Raw genomic sequence first — 12,522 nt, 5'->3', positions numbered from 1 at the left:
AAAAATTGAATAAAAAATATTATAAAGTTCAAATATTGTTAAAATATTAAATTTGTTTTGATATTTGAAAAACTTGAATTGTCTCTTGGATTTTGTTTTGGAAGTTTGAGAAAGTTGTAATTATTAGTTTGAAAATGTTTATATTTAAATAATGTTTGGAAATAAAATGAGCTGAGATGAACTCTTAAAATTTCGATAAAAATTTTAGAAATCTTAAAAGCCATTGCGATGCTAGTGGGAGCTGATGAAATGAGATGAGTTCAGTTTAGATGAAAGTTAAAAATTGAATACAATATTATTAAAATATTATCTTTTAATATTATTATTATTTTAAAATTTGAAAAAATTAAATTATTTATTATATTTTATATAAAAATTTGTGAAAATTATAATGATGAAATGAGATGGGTTGAAAGTGTTATTCAAATTGCCTTAGAATTGAAAAAAAAAAGAAAAAGAAAGAAAAGAAAGACTTCTTTTAAATACGAGTCATTCCATGATTTAACTGAAATTATTGTATTTGTGGGAATCATTTATCTTTGGATAAGATATCTTTTATTTGTCTGATCATCAATCGCTTCATTTCGTTGTTTTTTTAATTAATACTGATACATTATCTCGCTTCTATTCGACCGCCATTAGTGTACAGTACCTCACATTTAGGGAATCTTTTGCTTAACCAAAGTTAATACGTCCTTCCTACTTTTCCTACTTTGAATTAGCTTTCTCTTTTTGAATTCCTCTGGATCAAAATAATTTACTTTTTCATGTGTTTTCATTTTCTGTTATTTTTCCCCTTTTTCCACGTGGTTTCCAATTAGAAACGTCAAGAAGTCCCTTCACACTTGTTCACAGTGGAAGAAAGACACTTTAATTTCCAGCACTTTCTAGAGATCTCTTATAATACTTGCTAGTACTAATGAATTAATTAAAATTAGGTTGACCCTTAATAATTTAGTATTAACTGTTCAAACTATATATAATTATGTCACTTGGTGTTTTTATTTCTAATTTTTATAATTAGTGGATATAATGTGCCATATTATCGACAATTAATGGCATAAAATGTGAAACATTAAAGGATGTTTGGAGAATGAAATAGTTTGAATTAAGTATTTATTAAGTTTTAAAAAATGAGTAAGAAAAAACTGAATAAAAAATATTATAAAATTAAAATATTCATGTTAAAATATTATTTTTTAATATTATTTGAGTTTTAATATTTGAAAAAGTTGAATTATCTTTTGTATTTTGTTTTAGAAGTTTGGAAAAGTTGTAATTATTGATTTGAAAGTATTTGTACATGTTTGAGTGATATTTGAGAAGAAAATGAGATGAGATGAAAATTATTTCTAAACAATCCCCTTAATAATTTGACGTGCCGAAAAAGATCTATAGCTTAATTTGGAATGGTCGGCCCCCTTAGCTAGCTAGAACCACGAACGTAAGGGAAAAAAACATAACTTGGTAATTAATTAGAAGAGGAGATCACAAGTCTATATATGTATATCTTCCTTCTTTAAAGAAGAATATATTGTTTCAAGTTCTTAAGAAAGGCATAGAGCAAATGATCAAGAGAAAGCGGGGCAGCTGAAGGAAGTGGCATAACAAAATATTAGTAAGGGCTCATTTGGGGAGTGGGATCATGAGATCATGAGAATTTTGTGAATATTAGTAAGATAGTTTGTGAATTCTAATGAGATAGTTTGAGTTGAGTATTTTTTGGATTTTCGAAAATGAGAGAGAAAAAGTTGAATAAAAAATATTATAAAATTAAAATATTGTTAGAATATAGTTTTATAATATTATTTTTGTTTGGGGATTTGAAAAAGTTAGAATTATTTTTTATTTTTAAATTTGAAAGTATTTGTATTTGATTGATATTTAGACGAAGATGAGATAAGATGAAGTTTTTGAGATGAAAACTTTTTTCCAAACAAGCCTTTAATTATGACTCTAAGCATGCCACAAGAGGCCATTGGGTATATATTAGTTGGAGTAATACTAAATACTTTCATGAATTATACAAGTGTCGCACACTCTAAATTATTAAAAGTGATACATTGTATCGAAACTTACAATGGAAATATTTTGTGAAGATCTTATTGTCAATATTGTACATGTACATTAACGACTCACCTTTTTTTCTTTTTTTTTTTATAATTGAATGAGCACAATTTGTCAGATTCTTATAGTTACTGTAAATTGTTTTAGTTTTAACACTTTGATACGTAAATATAAAACATTTGAGATGTAACTTTTACCTTGTTTTCTTTATAAATGACATGTAAATTAATTAATCTTCTGATGTATAGAGTTTTCCTCCACCACAAGTAGATCAGAAGTAAATATGATACTGATAGCTTTGGAGTAGTGGTCGGCCCTACGGCCACTAAGGGGAAATTAAAAAAAAAATGTAAATTGGCTGGAGGACACAAGTCTGCCTTGTTTATAAATGGATAATAGGTTGTTTAAAGTTCTTGAAGGACGTAGAGCGAAAGATAAAGAGAAAGCGTGGCAGCTGAAGGAAGTGGCTGATAATATTCCAAAGTGGCTAGCTAGGTGCTCAAGAGCGCGAGAGAGGTGAGGATCATATATAGACCTGCAATATACATATATATATATATATATATATTATATATATGTATAGAGATCAGTTATGATCATCTCATGCAATTAATTCTCTTTTAGCGCTCGTGTGAAAAAGAATTCGTTTTACTTTCCTGAAAATGAAGGATCAGACATATATATAATCTAAAGTTTAAAATATCTATTTATAAGAACACTGTCCCTTGTAATCTTTGCCAGGTCTCGTTCTCTGTGTTTGCCTGTTTGGTGTATAGAATATCGTAAGTCCTATGATATACGACTGCCTGTTTTTCATTGTTTCTCTCTTCTACAAATTGAGCCGCTTTTTTTTCCTGAAAATGTTTTTGATGTCATGTGCATGTTTATGTACTCAGTCCGGTTTTATTTTGTGTTAATGGACCATCTGCTTTCTCGGTTTTAAGTTTGCTAGCTTTTGCAGATCACTCATGGGGTCAAAGTTATTTGCGTTTCAACGTGTACGTGTTTCAATGTGCAAACATGAGAATTCTCAAACATTACTCAAACACTACACTTTTCAAGTTTAAATTTTTTTCAACATTTTCATCTAATCTCACAAAAACAAGAGATCGAGTTGACAAAAGGAGATCACAATACTGATGAAAAGAGTAGAGACCACGTGAATCGATGCTAGTTAAAGCCGTATGTCATGAAGTTCCGAGACAGAGTAATATGCTGACCAGGTCGAAGTAGTTTTAAGTGTTTTGAAAATTCGAGGTTGTGAAAATTCGAGAGGTGAGGATCATAGACCTGCAGCTTACGGAGAGTTATTTTCTCATGCAATTAATTATCTCTTTTAGTGCTCAGAAAAATAATCCGAACGAGGAGACAGATAATCTAAAGTTTTCTAAATATCATCTATTTAGAACAGTACTGTCCCTTGTAATCTTTGCCAGGTTCCGTTCTCTGTGTTTGATGTACCACAAGTCTGGCCTATGATATTTGAATGTTTATGTAGTTAGTCTGCTGCTACGACTGTGCCTGTTTTTCATTGTATCATTCTTCTTAAACGAGCAAGATTGTTGGTTGTTTTATCTTTTACGCTTCTTTGTTGTTTTTTATTTTTTCTAATTATTCGACACTGCCAGCAGCACAAGTAAGTAATTTTGAAGAAAGCACGCGAATTGAAGGAAAACCATGGCCTTCAATGGAAAGCTTTTGCAACCTCTGCTTGTACTTGGGGAACTGATCGTGTTGATGATTTTAGTAGCGTCAGTAGCATCTAAACCCAATTCAGAATGTGACCGTAGATGTGGAAGTGTTGAAATCCCCTACCCATTTGGAACAAGCGAGGGTTGTTACCTTGACTCAACATTTCTCATCACTTGTAACAACACAATAAGACATGGGCCAAAACCATCTCTGGGCCCTGATATGTTTGTCGAGGACATATCAGTATTGGATGGGGAACTGCGAGTCTCAAACCCCGTAGCCAGTCTTTGTAAAGAGCTCGAGATCAGCAAGGGCGGCAACAAAGGAAAACCGATATTGCAAATTAGCAGCAACCACTATCCTATGCCATGCTCTGAAAAGAATAGTGCTTACTCAAAATGCATCTCTGATGGCCGGGGGCCTATTAGCATAAGTGTCAACTACAGTGGCAACTCTGCCTTGTTCAAGCTGTCAAATTTTCGGATCTCAAATAAGAGGAACAAGATTACTGCCGTGGGTTGTGGCGTTTATTCGTTTATTCAAGGCTCTGTGGAATAAAAGGGCTTCACTACTGGATGCTTATCACTCTGTAACTCCAATGCCAGCGATGTGGTTAACGGGTCATGCTCTGGTATTGGCTGTTGTCAGACTTCTATCCCAAATGGACCGACCGAATTTGATCTAAGTGTTCGGAGCTTGAGCGAGTACAACACGAAAACTCTTGGCATCGGTGAATGTGCTTACGGCTTTATAGTGGACGAAAAAGCATACAACTTTTCATCCTCGGATTTCTCAAATTTACTGAATAGAAAGACTGTACCCCTGGTGCTTGATTGGGCAGTTGGGAATGAGACATGCGAAGATGCTAAGAAAAATAAGGATAGCTACGCATGTAAGGCAACGCATAGTTATTGTTACAATTCGAGCAACGGCCCTGGGTATCGTTGCAATTGTTTCGATGGTTATAAAGGGAACCCATACCTCCCTGTTGGACCTGACAGTTGCCAAGGTAATCCAGCTAAGCCTTATTTTCTCCTTAATTTGGCTCATCAATTTAGTATACAGATGGTAATTTGAATATATATATATAATGTATATAGATGCAATTTTAAAATATGCAAGACTAGTATATTTTTTTTTTGTAAGAAATTAGGCCCACGATGAAAAATCAAATTTTTTCATGAGTCTCAAAATTATCAATTTCTTTTAAAATTGGAATACGCGAGATTGACTTTACACAGCCTAAGACAACATATATAAATCACTTCTCATATTATATACATATAAATATATATTTATCTTTATTATTTCTATATATATAATGTCATTGATCTTGTGACGTTTGTGGCTGTCTGCATCACTGTGTTTCAGATATCGACGAGTGCAATTCGCTTGAGAAACCTTGCGCTGGTAATGCAACATGCAACAACACTGATGGAAATTACACATGTACTTGTCGACATGGGTACGAAGGAGATGGGAGGATGCCACCCGGAATAGGTTGCAGACCTAGAGAAAGCCAATCTAGAATTATTGCTATTGCACTCAGTACGTATGTATTAGAATTAATTAAATATAATATAGCGCATGCTATATTAATGTTTAAACTCTTTTTTGTTCATTTTTTTGCTGAACTTCTAATTTTGAAATTACATAAATTTAAGGATTTGGCTTTCCAACCTCATCACTACTTGTTTTCCCAGTAATCATTTGGTTTAAAAAAGTGGGAATTCGAGAACACATTCAAGTAAGAAGTATAACTCGACCCAAAGTCAATGTGGTATAGGTAAATTGTCCTCTCGGATGCTGATTTAAAGATAGGAATAATACTGGGTCACGCATTCCTTTTGAAAAAATTAAATAAATATAACATCTGAATAAAAAAAATAATTTTTTAATAGTGGATTGATCTACTTTTTTTTCAAAATGAGTGGGCGGCGCATCCTCAACCCATGACTGTATATTACTCTAAATTTATATATAAGCTTCTTAATTTAGTCGCACATCAAATACACTGTTGATCATGTAGAAAATTGCTAGATCAACTTAGATAAAATAGTATTGACATTTTATTTTTTGTAATAAATAGTATGTTAAACACCAAATTTACAATAGTATATATAACCTCGTAAGGATTAAGATCATGCTCTTTATGATTATACCTTGGCCAAATCAATCCTTTAATTTGTATATAGTATTCCTTCATTGGAACTTGGAAGTACTCTGCATGAAGGCAATCAACAAAATTAGGACACTATCCCTCTTCTTTAAAAACAATAAAAATAAATATTATTGACCAAACAAGTGTTAGTACTCAAGGAATTTTTCCCTTTGTTACCATTTGTCCCTTCATTTCTTTTAATCAATAAATATTAATAGATAACACAATTTTCCCTTCGTTTCTTTTATATATCGACAAATAAATATTCTTTGACCCCGAAAAAAATTAAAAAATAAATACATATGCTAGCCATAAATTTTCTAGGAAAACAACTTATAAGTTCCTTTATAGAAACTTCTAAGTTTGTTCCTAACAAGGAAGTATACAATAAGCTTAATGCACATGCCAGCTAGAGTACTCATCCTAACAATGAACCGCGTCATGAGTCTCTAGGAGTACAAGATCATGTGTCTCAGCACGGCATCAATGAAAGATACGACACAAAGTATAGGAACAACATGCAGCTAGCAATATATAGGAAGCAGCAGCTAAATGATAATTAATTCTATTCCCTTTTTTGTTTCCCGACCACTGGCTAGGCTTTAATTCAAATCTTGGTAATTCACTTATCTTAAGATATTGTCACTTATGTGGTTCTCAAGCTTCTAGAAGTACTTGTATCGGGTGACAAAATAAGACATACATACAATTGGATTGATAAAACAAGAAATTTGAAACTATCGAAATGGTCAAAATGCATGTTTTAATATGTACAGGTATTAGCAGTGGCCTCTTAGTGCTCCTTCTAGGAAGTTCTTTGGTATATTGGGTACTGCAGAAAAGAAAGCTCATTAAACTCAAAGAGAAGTGGTTCCAACAAAATGGTGGCCTGATGTTACAGCAAAGACTTCCAAATCAAACAGGATCCACAGAGACAGCAAAAGTCTTCAGCACTGAAGAACTTGAGAAGGCAACCGAAAATTACAGCAAGAGCAGAGTCCTCGGCCAAGGAGGCTACGGCGTTGTTTATAAAGGAATATTGTCGGATAATAGAGTGGTTGCGATTAAAAAGTCAAAAATTGGAGATCAAAGTCAGATTGAGCAATTCATAAATGAGGTGATTTTGCTTACTCAAATCAACCATAGAAATGTTGTTAAACTATTAGGTTGTTGTTTGGAAACAGAAGTGCCCATGCTAGTCTATGAATTCATCACAAATGGAACACTTTCTGATCATCTTCATGATAAAAGCCGATCTTCCTTACTCTCATGGGACAAACGTCTGAAGCTTCTATGCCAATTATACACCGAGATGTAAAAACTGCAAATATACTTTTGAATGAAAATCACACAGCAAAAATATCAGATTTTGGAGCATCAAGACTCGTTCCTCTTGATCAAACACAATTAACTACTTTGGTGCAAGGGACATTAGGATACTTAGACCTTGAATACTTTCATACTAGTCATCTAACAGAAAAAAGTGATGTCTATAGTTTTGGTGTTGTATTAGCAGAGTTACTGATTGGTAAGAAAGTGATTTCCTTGGATAGGCCTGAAAGTGAGAGAAATTTGGCAACATACTTTGTTTCTATGGTAAAAGATGATCGCTTAGTAGAACTTCTTGATGACAACATTCACAATGGAAGTTATATCGAAGAACTAAAGAAAGTTGCTAATGTTGCAAAAAGATGCCTAAGTGTTAAAGGAGATGATAGGCCTAGTATGAAGGAGGTGGCAGTGGAGCTGGATGGACTGAGAGTTCAGGGAAAGAAGGCAAGGAAAGAAGCTAATCTCAACACAGAAGAGAGGGAGTATTTTCTTCATCCATCCACACACTCTTTAAGTATTGATGTTGGCGTTGGCTATTCTTCCACAAGTACCATTGATAGCATGGGGAATCAAGCACTAAAACCAACAGATGATGGCAGATAATCCATTAGTCCTTGAACCACAATCAGCCAGCGTCTTCCTCCAAGTCAACGGATGATGGTAGATTTCGGTCTCTTTGCATGCAGTGTTCATGTTTTCTCAATATAGATCTTTTTGTATGTTAAAAGTTTTCTCACATGGTCTGCTAATTTGTATTATTGGGAGCTTTTGTATGCACGAGTGAGCAAGTCTAGTATTGCTCAATTATGTGTGCGCTTTGAGCTGGGTCGTCATTTCATCATGTGTGTTCTAAGTTTTTATTTGTGAATTATGGGTAGATGTTTGGTGACAAAAGAATTTATACTTTCATCATGTTCTTTCTTTCCATTTGTCTTCGTTTTAAAAACAACATATTTCCTAACAGCCCCAAGATGGGCGATGGTGGCATGCATTAATAGTAATACCATTTAATGTAGACTTGTGAGAGACATTGCTGCTCTTCCTCTCACGCTCACAATAGGAGAACGAAATAGAAATTGATGGGTCTCGATCGGTCAACTTTTTTATTTCTATCAGTTTAATTTCAGCCGTTTGATGTTAATGACAACTCATCACGAACAACCCATAAGATCGCACTCTTTTCATTTGGAGCTACCAATTAATGGCTTGTAATAATAATGACACGAATTATTTATATAAATATTTTACAACTCTATTTTAAATGGAAAATATTTTTTTTTCAATTGAGATGTAGAATTATGATTATTTTCCAAAACTATATATCATTAAAAACGAAATTATAAAGAATTGTGTACATGGGCTGTGTCATCTGTGAAGACATAGAAGAGGTCTTGAAAAAATCTAAGTTCTCACATTGGAATGCCCACATCATTATACAGTGCATTGTGAATGGATTAACTAAAAGTTAAATTCATTGAATATTTAGTTATTAGAAAAGAAAATATGATCACAATTAGTTAAATTTCAAATAATTTGACTTTAACTACATTGACTTTTAAAATATTTTTCAAATTTAAAGGTTAGTATAAATAGACTAAATACATATTTCATCAATTATTTCTCTTTCTTCTTTCTTATCTACTTCATATGAAATAACATTAATTTAATTAGAATATAATTACTAATTCACATATAATAGGTAGAACGATAAAATTAAATAAAATTAAATAAATTAATAATTAAAGAAGTTAAATATTTTTTAAAGTAATATTATTATATAATGAATAATCTAATATAAAAAATTGATGTGAATATAATAAGTAAAATTAAATTAATTTCATATTATTTTATTATTATATAATAAAAAAATAACTATGAGAACTGAAATAATCAAAGTCAAATTTATCACATATTAACTAAAACTGTCATTTAATTTTGACTAATCGATCGAGAGTGAAGTCTTCTCCCCACACGATTTCTTTCTTTTCTTGTCGTTCTCTTTCTCTACTCTTCCAAAGGTCTCTGCTTTATCCTTTTTCCCTCGTTGTCATTGCCGAGAGCTTGACACCCACCACTAAAACAGAGAGAGAGAGAGAGAGTTACATTGGTGGCGATAAGGAGGCATTGACGATGGCGGATCTGAGAGGGTTATAGAAGTGAGCTAGATGTGGGGGTTCCATGGCGGTGTGTGCATGTCGAGGTGGCGAACGGTGGTGTTAGAAGCCCTAACTGGGAGAATCGAAGGACGTGGGACAGAGAGAGGTCTACGAGAGGTGGGAGAATCCGAGAGAGAGAGAGAGGGGTTCACCGCTACCTATGTCAGACCAACACGACGAGCAATGGCGGCAAGCGATGGTGGCACGGCGTCGCCAGATTGGCTACCAAGAGAATGACAGAGAGAAGAGGCGTATGAGGGAGATATGGAGAGAAATACGGAGGAGAAGACTTACTAGCAGCTTCATGCGACGTCGCCAGCAACCATGGGGCAGAGCTAGTGACGAAATAAGATGTATAATTAGATTGACAAAATAGGAAATTCGAAAGTACCGAAATGGTCAAAATGAATGTTTTAATATGTACAAGTATAAGCATTGGCCTCTTAGTGCTCCTTGTCGGAAGTTCTTTGGTATATTGGGGATTGCAGAAAAGAAAGCCCATTAAACTCAAAGAAAAGTGGTTCCAAAACAATGGTGGCCTAATGTTACAGCAGAGACTCCTAAATCACGCAAGATCCAAGGAGACAGCAAAAATCTTCAACACTAAAGAACTTGAGAAGGCACCTGAAAATTACAACAAGAGTAGAGTCATTGGCCAAGAGGCTACGGTGTTGTTTACAAAGGGATATTGTTGGCCGATAATAGAGGGGTTGCTATTAAAAGTTCGTTGCTATACTAAGGACTTAAGGATTATCTTCAATTGACCATCTCTTACACACTAAAACCAACGGAAGATTAAGTAGATAATCCTTAATTTAGTCCTTAAAACCTATAAACTCAATCAGCCAGCATCTTCCACCAAGTCAACTAATGATGGTAGATTTCGGTCTCTTTGCATGTATTGTATAAGTTTTCTCCATATTTTGTATGTTAAAAGTTTTCTCTCATGGTCTGCTTTGCATTATTTTGAGCTTTTGAACGTACGAGTGAGCAAGTCCTGTAGTACTACTCATCATGTGTACTATGTTTTTATTAACTGTGAATTATGTGTAGATTCTTAATTTTCTCAAAACATATTTGCTTATAGCCCCAAGATGAACAACGGAGTCACGGGGTGTGGCGCCCCCGACCCCCATGTAAGGAAACACAGAAATCGAGACGTCGGGATGATGACAACGCGGTCACGCATCCCAACAAAAGTGCCAAGTGTGTGTACATGCGACAGTGTACAATAACAACGTAGTGGATAATTAAGTCTACTAAGTACCAGAATTTAAATACAAGTAAACATCAGTAAAAGGGTTTAAAAAGTTATACAGTCATCCCAAATAAAAAATACAATATAGTAAAATAAGATAACTAAGCCAGTGATCCCAGATCACTCCTCGGGCGGAGCCGTCTCCTCAGGCTCGCCCTAATCCTCTTCATCTGCATCAAAATCTGCATTACCAAACATGGCACCGCAGGTAAGTATAACCCAAACAATCATCAGGAATAAAATGCATTTAATGCAACCAACATGCATGCACATGAAGGAATATGCATTTTCCTCAAAACATCATTTTTCCCGAAAATGATTATTTTCCAACACACGCCAAAATCCTATTTGGCCCAAAATATCCGTAAAACATTTTCCCAGAAAATGATTTACACAAAATCCAACACACTATTTTCTCAGAAAATAGCCAATTAATCCGTTATTACCCTATGCACCATGGCCTCCCCTAGGGACCATCCGCACGTCCTGGCTTCGTAGCGATGCCTAGTTCCGCGCCCAACGCGTTCATGGCCGAGCACCCACTACGCAACAAGCGATGCCCAGTTCTGCTTCCAGCGCGTTCATGGCCAGACATCCTCTAGTCCCCGCCAGCAGAAGGACCACGGGGTCGACACGAATCTCTCGTCCGATCCCATTATCGCCCGGCGACAATCCAGGGGACGTTACTCAGTATATTCCGCTCCCGAGTAACCAGAGGAGCTCCACCGAGATAATGCCCCATCTCGGCTTGGGGTCGTGATACGCACGCACCCAAATTCCATTCTCACATGAAAATCCAGTTTTCATAAACACATGAACATGAATGCAATACACAAAAACCCGGTTTCTTTTACAAGCATGATCATGCATGAAATCATGAAATGTACATGTACCGACACTGATCAACAACCATCAATAACCAACCCAATCAAATCCAGCCAAACAACTCCAATCACCAAACCATCTGACCCCCGTACTCCTCGGACTCAATCCGGCAAAACCAATCAACAGTTCAAATACAGTGAAATGTGTTAGTGTAAAAATACATTAAATTCACAAGAATTCTTTGAAAAATACTTACTGTGCTATATAATAATTTCCGAAGGATCACGAAGCTGCAAGAGGTGGAAAAACAGCTACAGAACAGTGTAAAATACATTGTGGCCGTGGGTCACAGATACCCACTTTTCAACGGAGACAAACGAAGACCCAAAATTGATAGAGTAGGGCCTAAGGATGTCGGTGAAGCTAGTGGTGGTGAAGGGTGGTTGTGGGTGGCGGCACAAGGGGTGGTTTAAGGCAAAAAATACCCAAAACGGAAATGGGGTTGGTTGTGCTTCACTGGTGACGGATCGGAGGTGGGGTTGGGTCCAATGGATTGCCAAGAGGTCGAGGATGAAGTGGTGTGAAGATGGTGGCCAATGGTGGTGTGACAGCGGCGCGCAAGCACAAGAGGTGCCGCGGCTTTGTGGTGCGCGTGGAGGCTAACGGCGACGCAAGGGAGGCTGAGATCGAAGGGGGAAGGTCGCCGGTGGGTGGGGAAGATGGTGGGCCGGGCGGTGCAAGTCACGGCGGCGCAATGGCGATGGGCTGGGCGGACGAAAAAAATGCATGGGGAGAGGGAGAGAGGCTGGGTCGCGTGTGGGAGAGAAGGCTGAAGGAGAAATAAGGGGAAAAGAAAAGAAAGAGAAAAGAAAAGGAGAGGAAAGAAAAATGGAGGGTAAAGAAATGAGGTCCAATCCTCATAACTTGGGTCACAAAAATGATCCAACGGAAACGATTTCAAAACCTCAAGTTAAATAAAATAATTTAAACGTAATGGTAAAGTCAAATTGAAATAATTAAATCCCACAGTA

At 35.6% G+C, this 12,522-nt stretch overlaps 1 protein-coding gene and 1 pseudogene across 1 annotated transcript in view; both read left to right on the top strand.

The window, feature by feature from the left end:
- Window positions 1–12,522, top strand: part of LOC108990529 (wall-associated receptor kinase 2-like) — a 329,567-nt gene that overhangs the window by 169,922 nt on the left and 147,123 nt on the right. The gene's annotated exons all lie outside the window — the stretch shown is intronic.
- LOC108999623 lies at window positions 2,501–8,116 on the top strand (annotated as a pseudogene).

Source organism: Juglans regia, chromosome 6, assembly GCF_001411555.2.
Source record: "Juglans regia cultivar Chandler chromosome 6, Walnut 2.0, whole genome shotgun sequence".
NCBI lineage: Eukaryota > Viridiplantae > Streptophyta > Magnoliopsida > Fagales > Juglandaceae > Juglans > Juglans regia.
This window is presented reverse-complemented; position numbering and strand designations above follow the sequence as displayed.